This window comes from Cupressus sempervirens, chromosome 10, assembly GCF_028749045.1.
Source record: "Cupressus sempervirens isolate cs-2001-9-10 chromosome 10, ASM2874904v1, whole genome shotgun sequence".
NCBI lineage: Eukaryota > Viridiplantae > Streptophyta > Pinopsida > Cupressales > Cupressaceae > Cupressus > Cupressus sempervirens.
The window spans coordinates 831,970,013-831,983,543 of record NC_143127.1 but is presented as its reverse complement, the minus strand read 5'-3'; positions in this window follow the sequence as shown (position 1 = coordinate 831,983,543).

The window sequence follows — 13,531 nt, the reverse complement described above, 5'->3', positions numbered from 1 at the left end:
TATTTTGCTACTCACAAACAAAACCCTGTTTGACAATGAGCCCCTAGAAAAAAGCCCAACAATGTTACATGGAGTGGAGAAATGTAATAGGGTCTTAAATGTTTTTTGAAGAAATCAAAAGTAAAAGAGAGCTTATTATAAGAAGTTATGTGAGTAATCTCATTATTAATGAGTTGTTGAATCTTTTAATGTAACGATTGATAATCACTAGCATAGTGATCATGATAGCGGTGATATATGCAAAATGAAAGATTCATAAGTTTTTTTAGTATGTTTCTTTCTACATTTAGGCATATTAATCACCTTAGCACAAAGAATTTTAGGTAAGATAAGTTCTTTATTAGTAGGAGAAGATATGTGAGAGGATGTGGATAGAGAATGAGATTCAATATGCTTTGCACACATCTTAAATTATGATCAAATATGGTGTTAAAAGAGTTCCTATGCCCCCATTGACTAAGGACATATGATTTTTATCACTAGATTTAATAGATTCAACATTAGTGTAAGTAGAAACAAAGTTGGTAAAGAAAGGAGATGTATGATCTCTCATGAATGGAAAGTCCTTAACTCTATATTCTCCAATAAAGGTTGGTGTGAAATCAAAGGATTCCTAGTCATCACCTAGAAGGGTACTTGTAGAAGGTGGATCATCATTAGATTCTTAATTTTTTTGTTCCTTAACATTTAGAAAATTATTTGGCTTAATATTTGCATGAAGATTGTACATTACATTATTATAGATAAACTTGACCTTTTGATGAAGAGTTGAAGGAACATGTATAAAATGTAAACAAGGTCTACCCAAAGGAAGATTGTAATTGAAAGATTCTAGACATAACATGAATATGAGTATTCAAGAAAATTAGACCTAATTTGATAGGTAAAGTGATGCTAGCTAAATTTTTCTTACAAATATTATCAAAACCATGAATAGAAGTAATATCAGGTTTGATATGTGAATGATCAACGTTAATTTGTTTGAGCATATCAATTCTACAAACATTAATCCTAGATCCATTATCAACTAGAGTTTGATGAATAAGGTTACCATTAACTATAAAAACTATCATAAGAGCATCATAACAATCTTGAATCTCCTTACGAGGTAAATCATCACAAGGAAACACAATTTAAGGTGGAACAAGGGTAGAATTCATGCATTGTAGAAAACCGTTAATATTATCTTGATTAGGATATGGAGTTGGAAGAGTGGATAAAGATTTTTTCAATGCTTCATGATATGTGGAAGATGTTTGAAGAAGTTCACAAAGAAAACTCTTAGTCGGGCATGGTACCAAATCATAATCCAACCTAATATTTTGAGAAAGATGAGGTGTAGGGGGAAGATTAGGTTGAGAAGGTGGAAGAGAAGTAGTAGGTTTAGGATTATTTCTTCTACAATAGGTGTGAGACACCACATGATAATATTTAGAATCACTATGTTCCCCCTCAAGATTTATGGAAGGATAAACCTTAAGGGTGATGAGAGGTTTATTTGATTAAGGGTAACCATTAAGAGTAAAAATATGATGAGAAACATTCACTTGATTAAGAGCTTTCTTTTTCATATATGCATCACTAGAAGAGAGATCGTTATAGAGACTGTCATTATCATTTTTTTCTAAATAATCTTTAGAATATGGATTATAAATATCCATTAATAATTAATCTCTGCTAGGACCACTGAATGAAGGCAAGGTCACACTGATAAAAGTATTTATATTTTCCTCCTCTTGCACTAAAATATCCCTAAGAGGATGGTATGCTTTAGGAGAAGGAGAAATGTCAACTATGTCATGTGGAAATGAGATAGTAGAGGCATCATCCATGATATCAATGTTTGTAAGTAGTGGTCTGTCATGAGGAAGAGAGTAGTCCATGTCATCATCCAATGGTTAATCCCAAATAGGAGAATCATAATAGGGAAGGATATAGCTATCAAGAAAGCATAGCATGGAAGAAAAAGGAGAGGAATTGAAAGAAGGTAGAAAATTATCCCTACCAAAACTGTGCCCATATATAAGGTCTATATTAGGAGAAATGTTAACACAAATCTATAACATTCCATCACAAATAGAAATAACATTGAGATAGTGGTAAAACATAATCTTTTTCTAATGATTCCTTATAAGGTGACATAAGAGAGGACAAGGCAAGATGACATACCATAGATTGATTCCTTTTAGGGGAAACATACCTTAAAGGAGGATGTTATTTTATGGAAAAGGGAATCGAGGAATGGTTGAAAAATACTCTAATTTTTTTGCAACATGAGTCAATTGAATACAAGATAGATCTAAACATACAATGCAAAAGAAAATTACAAGAAGAGATAAAGCAGCGTAACTTAATAAGATAGCCAAATCTAACTCCAAAAATGTAATAGGACAGGAAAAGTTATTAGGTTCACCTAAAAGAATATAAACACCTCATGTAACACAATCTAACTCTAGAAATAAAAGAGGGTAAGAGGATGCGCTCAACAAAATGTTTAGTGAAAAAAGGGAGGTCACACTTTGATAGGGTTGTAGGTCTCTATTTTATCTGGGCCATTAAGCCATTCAAATATGTAAGTGAAGAAAAGAGGAGAATTTCCTAATATGATTCCACTTCTAATAAAAGTTAGATTAGTTAGACCGTAGAGGAAGAAGGATGCTAATACTAAATTTGAATTATAAAGGAGAATACAATATCAAGAAATGTACTTTTTGGCCCTTGATAAGATAATGTGAATGTGAAATTGAACTAATTGCTAAAAAAAAGTAAAACTAGATGCTATGTGAAGACAACTATCCCAAATTAGATATGAAAGGAAATAAAATATAAAAGACTCACCTTGAAATGTGTGGAGGAATATGTATTTTAGCTCAAAAATTTATAGATTTGAACTATTTTTGAATATTCATTTGCAAATTATGGAATAAAATAATAATTTGAATATTCATCTATGAATTATGGAATAAAATAATAAAAAGAACAAAACATATAGATCTCCTTGAAAATAGAAACTATAGGATAAGGTCGACTTGGGACGATGTTGTACAAATAGGTTGATGTAGTTTGGCGACTTGGAATTGACTTCTCTAAAAATCTATCGAAAAGCATGTTCTAGGTTGGTAAACCTTTTGTTGAATATCCTACAAATCAACACATAAAAGAAGGGTTTTATTGGGTAGGGCTTGCCTTGGTCAAGCCCTAGGTTAAGGAATTAACCATAAATGATGAATTTAAATGTAAAGGAAACAAGGTAAATGTAAATATTCACCTTTCTTTATAAGAAAAAGCCTTGTTAATAAGGATTTGTTGTGATGTACATTATAGATCTTGAATTTTGTATGAAGGATGTAGGATATTTCCACAATTGCAATGGATCTACCATAACCAAATCATAGAGCCATTGATGTAAATGTCCATCAATGAAAAAGATAATGAGTTCAGTAATGTAGATCTCTTGGCCAATAACATGCTAGATCTTGAAGAGGGTTTGCTAACAAAATATCCTTGAATTCTTGAAGAAACTTGCTTGCTTGCTTGAATGCTTGAAGAAACTTGCTTGCTTGCTGGAATTCTTGAATTATTTATCTTATATGCTTCAATTTCTTGACAATGAGATGCCATGAATGAGATGAGATGAATGAGATGAGATATGAAAATGAAGCCCCCACACCTCCTTTTATACTAGTATTTAGGTAGGAAAACACCTCAGGTTGACTTGGAAGGTAATCAAACTAATTGGTAAAACAAAAAAAATTGGGCCTAGAACCCCACAATCACTAGGGACTAGGTCAACTTGGGTCCACCTAGTCCTAGTGGATAGGTCAGAAAGGCTATGGAATGCTCTAGAAGGTGGTGCAGGTGAAACTAGAAGATAATGAACTAACAAGAGTTATGGTCAAAAGGTTATCAAAGAGACACCTAGAAGACCATGTCTGAGAGTGAGAGATGAAAAATAAGAGTAAAATAGAAGAGGAGAAGAGAGAAAGAGTCATTGAGCACATGTCCATTTGTGGTTTGATAAAGGAATTATGGAAAAGGGTGCTAAAAGGTCTTAAAATACATGTGTGTATAATTTAAAATGATACAAATTGAATAATACAGGTCAAGAGCTAGAATTTCATAACATAAAACTAAATATCTATGATGATAATGTAAACCTAATTTGTATTAGAGAGAAAACAAGAGGTAATCTATTTTACCTTGATCCTACTATTGGTACATTTTTTTTTTCAAAATTTTATGATGTATAGTTGTGGTACAAGAGACCATGTCATGTAAACTTTGAGAATATGGTTGAAGTAAGTACACATAAGAAAGTGAGAGCCTTACCAAAACTGCATAAACCTTAGAATGTTATGTGCAAGCAATGTCAACTTGATAAGATGATTAAATCTATTTTTTCAAGTAAACAACATTCAATTAGTGATATACTAGATCTAGTTCATATTGATTTGTATGGTCCAATGAGAGTTGAGAGCTATTATGGAGATAGATATTTTATACTAATTATTGATGATTATTCTAGAATGATGATAATAATTTTTTTGGAGCTAAAATTAGATGCTTTGAAAATGTTCAATTGGTATAAAGCTAGAGTTCAAAATCAAACTGGTAAACAATTGGATGAGATTTGATAGAGGTGGTGCATTTATATCTATTAAATTTTCCAATTTTTGTATTGAGAATGGAAGAGATATTTGTCTGCACCAAGGACACCACACCATAATAGGATTGTTGAAAGAAGAAATGGATCAATTGTGATTGTGCTAGAATATTGTTGATTGAAAAAGGTGTGACACAAATGTTCTCAAGAGAAGCCACAACAATTTCAATATATAGTCTCAACAAATTTTAGTTGAACAAAGGATAAAACAAGATACAATATTTGGAAGTAGGTGTTATATCCATAAAGATGCAAGCAATGAGAAATTTGATTCTAAAGATAATGAAGGTGTATTCCTAGGTTAATCCATTAGGAGTAAGGCTTACAAGTGTTTGAATAATTTTACTAACATAATGATTGAGAGTACAAATGTGAGAATTGAGGAATTTGTAGATAAGAATGATGAAGAGAGCAAGAAGGAGCTTGAATATTATAACAAGTTTTTATATGTTTATGAAAATGTACCTAATACAATACCCAAGAAATAGTAGAGAGCTATTGAGTGTCATTGTGTATTACCCGAGTCATAGATATAACAACCCAAGCAGAATGTTGAGCCCAACCGAGCAATGATAATGTTGGAGATCAAAGAGTTGAACCTTTCCTATCAAACTATGTGAGAAAGAACTATTCACCTAAAAAAATAATTGGAGATAAGAGTGTTGGAGTCATGACAAGAAGTAAGCTGAAGGATAACACTTGGGAGAATGCACCAAGTTGTGGTGCCAAAAATATGACAAATTTTTTTCAAAATTTCTAATAGTGCACATGCACTATAGCATGTACACTCTATAGTGTATACACACTATGATATTCTCCAAAGTGCATGCATGCTATTGGAAATCACATAAAGTGATAGAAACCCCTACTCTCTCTCTCTCTCTCTCTCTCTCTCTCTCTCTCTCTCTCTCTCCCTCTCCCTCTCTCCCTATCCAATCCTCTCTCTATTTCTTTGCATCCTATCCCTTACTCTTTCCCCCATCCTCTCTCTCTCTCTCTCTCTCTCTCTCTCTCTCTCTCTCTCTCTCTCCCTATCCTACCCTCTCCCATCCCTACTCTATGTCCCTCTCTCATTATATGCATCCTATCCTATGTACTCTTTGAACCCTGATCCCTTACTCCCTATCACTCTCTCCCTCTCTCTCCCATCCCCTACTCTCTCTCTCTCTCTCTCTCTCTCTCTCTCTCTCTCTCTCTCTCTCTCTCTCTCTCTCTCCCCCTTACCCCATCTTCTATCTATTTCTTTGCATCCTATCCCTTACTCTTTCCCCCATACCCCCTCTCTCTCTACCATATCCTCTCTCTATTTATTTGCATCATATATCACAATCTTTCCCCAATCTATCTCTATCCAATACTCCCTACTCCATCCTCTCTCTCTCTCTCTCTCTCTCTCTCTCTCTCTCTCTCTCTCTCTCTCTCTCTCTCTCCCCCCCCTCTCTCCCTCCCTCCCTCCCTCCCTCCCTCCCTCCTAATCTCTCTCTCTCTCTCTCTATCTCTATTTATCTCACTCTCCTCCCTTTCTCCCTCTCCATTCCCTCCTCTCTCTTACTCTCTCACTCTACCTTAACCCCCCCTCCTCTCTCTCTCTCTCTCTCTCTCTCTCTCTCTCTCTCTCTCTCTCTCTCTCTCTCTCTCTCAACATCCTATCCCATGCTCTTTCCCATCCCTTTCTCTCTTGCTCGATCCTTCTCTATCCATGCTTTCTTTCACTCTTTGCTTGTTCCACTACTCTCTCACCATCGTCTCCATCTCTCTACATCCTATCCCCTACTCTCTCACCATCCTCTACTCCCTCTCAATCTCTACCCTCTCTCCTTCTCTACCTCTCTCCTTCCCTCTCTCCATATCCATCCTCTCTATTAAAATACAAGGATTACAAAGTGCATGCTGACTATTTAATCCTTGAATTTAAAAAATGCCTTAAATAGTGTGCACACACTATAGCATGTGTGCACTATTGTGTGCACACACTATAGTACGTACATGCTATTGCATACAAAAACTATAAAACCTATGCCCTATTGTGTGCACACACTATAAAGTGTGTGTGCTATTGTGTGCAGACACTATAGAGCATTTGCACTATATAAAGAATTGGATACCACCAAGGCTAAGGCTTGGATTTTACTTGGGGATCTAACCCAAAGGTTTGGAGGCTCTAAACATGTCTAAGATGTGTTTTGAAGTAGGCATACAAAAAATGCTTCATTTTTTTGGTGCCCTCCTTTAAGTTTTCTTGTGGTTGAGTATTGATAAAATTAGGTTGTACATGATATTGTAGATCTCTATGTTATCTATATAACCATATAGTTTATTTTTAATTCTTACTATTTCAAGCCTTTCAACTAAAATTTCATTTGAAATTATGTCTATTTTCTCTCAAAAACCAACATGTACTAATTGGGGTGTAGACTTTAGATCATTCATCAAATCTTGCAACAAGTTAGTTTTTTAGAAACTAGACTCCATTCTACACACTTTGATTAAAAGAAGTTTTGATTTTGGATTAGTTTTCAATAATTAATAGGGGGAGCAAACATATATTTCACATTTTTGAGATGTGTCCACTTGCTAAACTCATAAAAAATTTAATAACACCTTATAAAATTAACCAAAAATTTTGGGATAAATTGCATGGTGTTAGGTAACTTTTGACAAGAGCAATTAAATAATTTCAAAAAAAAGTTAAAATTTTAGGGGGCACACTTTGCACTATGATATGTTCTTTTTTTTCTAAAAAAACTATACCACTTTCTATGGCCCCCTTTTTTGAGGGCCTAAAACTAAGCCATTTGGAAAAAAATGTTAGTAGTGTAGAAACTAGATTCAAAGGACTACTACTTTTTTTTTCATCATATCTTAACAGTTTGAGTGTAATTTTCAAATTCTTGTCAAAATTTAGAAATTGATGATTTTAGAAAAAAATAACAAAAAGTGGTCACTTATACCCCAATTTTGGCACCATAAGTACTTTTCTCGCTTACCCACTTGTTTTATTGGTTTGTTTAAGCTAAGAACTATGAAATTTGCACTCAATAGTGAAGATTGGATTAATTCTATGAATGAAGAAATAGATTAGATTGATAAGAACAATACTTGGACATTGGTGTTGAGACCTACAGACAAGATTGTAATTGGAATATAGTGGATTTTCATAAACAAACTCAATGAGAATGGAGAAGTTGTAAGGAACAAGACCAGATTAGTTTTTAAAGGTTATGCCAAAGAAGAAGGTGTTGATTATGGTGAGACGTTTACACATGTAGCAAGATTGGAAGGAGACATAATTTTGTTGTCTTATGAAACTTACAAGAAATTCAACATATATCAAATGAATGCTAATTTTGCATTCTTTAATGGAATACTAGAGGATGAGGTATATATTGAACAACTCGAAGGATTTTTAGAGATAAATTGAAAGCATCTAGTATGGAAGTTAAACAAATAACTTCATGGACTGAAGCAAGCACTAAAAGCATGGGATGAAAGGTTGCATTCATATTTGAATAAGAGTGAAGGTCAAAATAAGATATTGATTGTTGAAATATTTATAGATGATATAATATTTGGTAGTAATGATTAGCTAATCAAATGAGGAAGGAGTTTGAGATATCTATGTCTGGTGAGATCAAAATTGATACTAGTTTGCAAGTGCATCAAATATAAGGAGGCATATAAATGACTCAGTCTAAGCATATTAAGGAGATCTTGAAGACATTTGGTAAGGATGAGCCAAGGCCAGTCGATACACCTATGAAGTCTAGCTACAAAAAATTTAAGGATGATATTATTGTTGAAGTGAATGAGATACAATATAGATCAATGATTGGGAAGACTTTATACTAAGGTGTGCATAGTAACCACGAAATTGTGCATGCAATAAGTATTTTTTCAAGGTTTTTCTCTAATCCTTAGGAAAAAAACATGACTATTGCTAGAAGAATATTTAGCTACCTAAAAGAAATAGAAGAGTATGGATTGTGTAACAAACAAGAATGTGATTTTGAACTTAGATTTTCCATTGATATTGATTGGGGTAGAAATGTTCATGATAGGAAAAGTACAAGCAGCATAGCTTTCTTTTTAGGAGAAAGATTGATAACATGATTGAGCAAGAAATAAAGCTACAGATCACAATCTACAACTGAAGTTTAGTATGTTACTATTATAATTAATCATTTGAATATTGTTTGGATCAAGAAACTCTTGGAGGGAAAGTAAGAAGAAGTAACTGGGCCTGTCACTATCTATTGTGATAACACAAGTGCAATAAATATATCAAAGAATCATGTGATGCATGGAAAAACCAAGCACATATCTATTAAGTATCCTTATTTGAGGGAGCAAGTACAAGAGAATCAAGTGAGGCCAAAGTATATGAAGTCTAATGAGAAATTTGTAGACATAATCATAAAGCCACTACCTAAGGATTCTTTTGAGTATATGAGAGGTAAGTTAGGGGTCTTTCTCCTATCTAAGATTCACTATGAAAGGATGTATTTTACATCAATTCATGGATGATTTGATATATATTTCTAGAGTTCATGCAAGAGTTCACCCTTTAGGGACTACTTCCTAAAGTTGTAAAAAAACTATAATGAAATTGATGTAATAAGTACATATACATAAAAATGTATAACTACAAAATTTGAATAGTTTCACATTGGAACATATAGTTGCCTTTGGTATTGTTGTCAAAGGGGGAGGGAAGAAATAAGAAGAAGAATCAAAATAAATGGGGAGTTGAGCAAGTCAGAACTATCTAAAGGGGGAGTTCTACAATATGTGAAGATGTTGCTAAACAAGAAAGCCAAGTACACCCAAAGTGGGAGAATTTGTCAAAGTGGAGATGAGTTGGAGAACCTAATGCTAAACTTGTTGTAGAGAACTTGAATAAAGCCAAAGAGATGAAGAGATGTTCTTTTTTAAATGCATAAATTTGATTATCCTATGATGTAATTTTTTTAAATGTAAAATCTTATGTATATGTGTTTCAATCAATGCCAAAGGAGGAGATTGTTAGCCCCTAATGATAATGTTGTAAATTAATGTGTAAGAATTATATCAATTTTTATGTTGTCATTAATGCCAACCCTTAATTGGTTAGAGAATATACCAATTTACTAGAGTTCCATATCATTTGATTGATGAAGAGGATTTGAAGAATGTATAATGATGTAAGTGTTGGTAAGTGTATGGTATTCAATGGGCACTTGAATGAGTTAGACTGTAGAAGTATAATATTGATTTGATTATTTTACATGATGGTAAGTAAAATATATGCTCAAGTCAAGTTACACTAACTCGACTGCATGGTGAATCAAGGTTTATAGTACTAAGTGAGCTTCTATAGTTACAATAGTGAACCTGACAAAGAAGTGAAGTAACATTGTGTAAACTAGGTAATTTAAGTGTTAATCAACTCAAGGATTGACTAAGCGAGTTTTAATGATCATCGAGCATGAAAATGAAGAACAAGTTTATAAAATATTAATTTGAGGCTGACATTTGGTAAAAATTAAGAATGTTTGACAAGTTTGAAGAATGCGGATGAAGTTAGTTGTCAAATCAATTACTAGAGAAATTCAAAGAAGATGTTATGGAGAATATTTATCCATTTCATTTGGAGCACAAAGTTCAAGGATTAATTGAAATCTCCTAAGAGTTTAGATTTATTAAATTTTAATTTGATGGAGAGTCTATTTCCCAAAAGTCAAGATTTATTGAATTCAAATTTGATGGAGATCTATGATTGTAATTAAGTGGAAAAATATGGAAGATTTTGGAATGGAAAAAGGTTACCTATTTAAATGGATGAACAATTTTTTTTTTGTTTCTAATGTTGAAGGTGATTCAATCAAGTTGTTGAAGAAGAAGACTAAAGGGAAATCAAGCATAATAGTATTGTGAAGATCAAGCAGAGGAAGTGTTAAGTTGAAGTCTGAAGTGTGTGAATAAGCTAGAAATAGATAAAAAGGAAGAGATAGAGTGAAGTTGAGCTCTGAACAAGCAAGGTAATGCTAAGACCTCACATATCATTTCATTGTTACTTTCTTACTATTATAGCAGAAAAATCTCTTAACTGAGCATACCTAACAAGTTTTTGAAGTCCTATATGGTAACAATCTATAGTAATGTTTGTAAGTCATTAGAGTGGGCCACTCTTTAGAAATGTCAAAGAGTGATAAGGTCTAGATGATCTTTTGTGTAAATAATATATTAAGGTCGAATTAAAAATGTCCATGTAACCTTTAACAAGGTTGGCTCCTAACAAAGCTCACTTCAAAAGAGTTAAAATATTTAGGTTGCTAGTTCCCACACAATTTTCTCCTTTATAAGGTTTCCACATTAAATATTTGTGTCAAAAATGTATGAATTCTTGTTATGTTGAAATTTCATTTCATGTTAATAGTTTAATTTTGCAACTCAATATAAGCTAGATGATTAATTTGATATTTAATATATTAAGAAACAATGAGTTAATGGTTTAATAAGAAGTTCATATAAGTTTGAATTATGATGTTTGAATGTGGTTACTGAGTTATTGATTTGAATTTTTGTGAAGTTGATGTTGATAAAAGAGTATTTTTTAACATTTGTAGGATCATTGGTTATAACTGATTCACCCCTCCCCCCTCCCCACAATTATCTAACATCTACTTAGAGAGGTAAAAGATCAAGAAGACATCTAATTTTCTTGTAATATAATAATATCAAGGCTTAGTTCCTTGAAAATATTATTCACCAACATCTTCTATGGGTTGTTGAGAATCCTTATATTCTAGGATGTAATAATCATTGGAAATAAAATTTTGAGAAAGCATTCTTGAGAGTTCTCTAGCTCCCATTTTCTATGTCCTTATTTGTGTAATTTTTTCTCAATCTCTTAAAAATTTCCTATCAACTCTTTGAGAAATTTCAATAGCTGCAGACTAATGGACTTTTAGAAGGGAAGAAAGGGGGGATAGGTAATGGGGAACAAGGGGGATGAAGGGACAATAGAGAAATTAGGGATCTCCAAGGGAAAAAAAGGATGAGAGGAAGGGGGATAGTTCAAAGACAACTTGGGGAAGAGTGGGGGAAGGGAAGAAGGAGGAGTTGGGAGGTGATGCAAGAAATGAGGGAAAAGGCATAGAGATAAAACAAAAGGGGGAGATTTAGGTGAAGGAAGTGGGAGGGGAAACAGAGTAAAGGGTGAGGAAACAATAATAGGGGACAAGGGTTTGGCTAAGACTTGGGAGGGAGGAGCATAAAAAATAGCAAGCTCCAACCCAATCTTTGAGGAGGCCTAAGACATTAAGGGCCCGCACCAAGAACACATTTCCCACCCATAACCACCTTAGGAGGACATCAATTTTGAAGGGGAAATTTTTGGAACTTATAAAAGATTAGACCTAAAAAAGAAGAATAACTCATAGGAGTTAGTCAAATTTTCATACTCCAGAGTTGGGTAATAAAGCCCAATCTAAATTTTATAACCACCAAGATGGGGAGAATTGTGTCCACAACCAAATATACATAGAACCTAGCATACAAAAATGTGCATGATTACGAGTGATGACATCCACTACTAGGATTTCACCAATTAAATTAGGAATGCCTTCAAGAACCTTTTTGTCCCAAAACTCAAGAAGCGGTCCTAGAAGATAGACATAGTTAGAGACCACCCTTGAGAGATGCACAACTAGATTGAATCTAGGTCTCCATTTAGAATGATGAAGGGTCCCCAAAACTTTCCAAAGAACTATGGGCTATTCTTCAAGATTCTTAGGAAGTCCTCCTTAAGGGAGAAGGAAAAAGAAAACAACCCTTTAGAACAGCTATAACAATCACAAAACCATTTAGAGCCTAGGTAGAGATCTAAATAATTTCTAGAAAAAAAAATATATCAACTCTTCTATCTCCAAACTTACCTACAAAGGAGGTAGCCATCTTAATCAAATTCTTGTTGAGAGAAGAATCTAAGATTTAAATACACATACCTTCATTAGACTTCACCAAATAAACCCCACCTTTATTTACCTTTGGTGATTTCCCAAATAGGGCCTTCAAGTTACCTTGTGGTTTCAATTTTCCCTCAAAATTTGGGGTCATGACCCAAGGATTGACTCCGCTAAATCTTGCTTTCTTGCAATCTTAAAAAATAGAAGAGAGAAAATCAAGTCACTTTGCAAAAAAGACAACTCACCTTCTATAATCTTCTTGCATCGTACAAAAAGTTTGTTTTTAACTCTTCTACTCTAGCCCAATAAACACATAGCCCATTCCAATGGGAAAATTGAATACCTCCATTTTCTTGCTAAACTTTTGTAGAGTACATTTTTAAAATTATATCATACTCTAAGACTTTATTGTTTTTTACATTATGAAACTTTTTGTCATGTGATGAATTGAGGAGTTATAAAATCACCACTTCTAAGCTAAATGGAAGATGATACGATAATTAATTAAGGATCGATGTTAAATTTAAAAAACTAACAAATAAGTGTAGATATTAAAGTAAACACAAGACTTAGATTAATAGACCTCTTTCAATAGGGTTGTACATTAGAAGTAAATACTCACATCTTTCGATGGTGAAACACATTATAAAACCAACCTTGTTTGCCTATATTTTTCTATTATTCACCATTAGACTATTAATCTAAAATGACAAGTTTATTTTAGTGCAAATATTCAAATATATTGTCTTTGTTACCTTTAATAGGTTCTAGAAGGCTTGACAATATGTATCTTATAATAGTTGACTTGGTCTTTTAAACCAAACATAATTTTATTGCCTCCCGCTCCTACATGTATGGAAATAATCTCACTTGAATTCCAACAAGAACATAAATATCTTAATATGAATAAGAAATTTAAAGA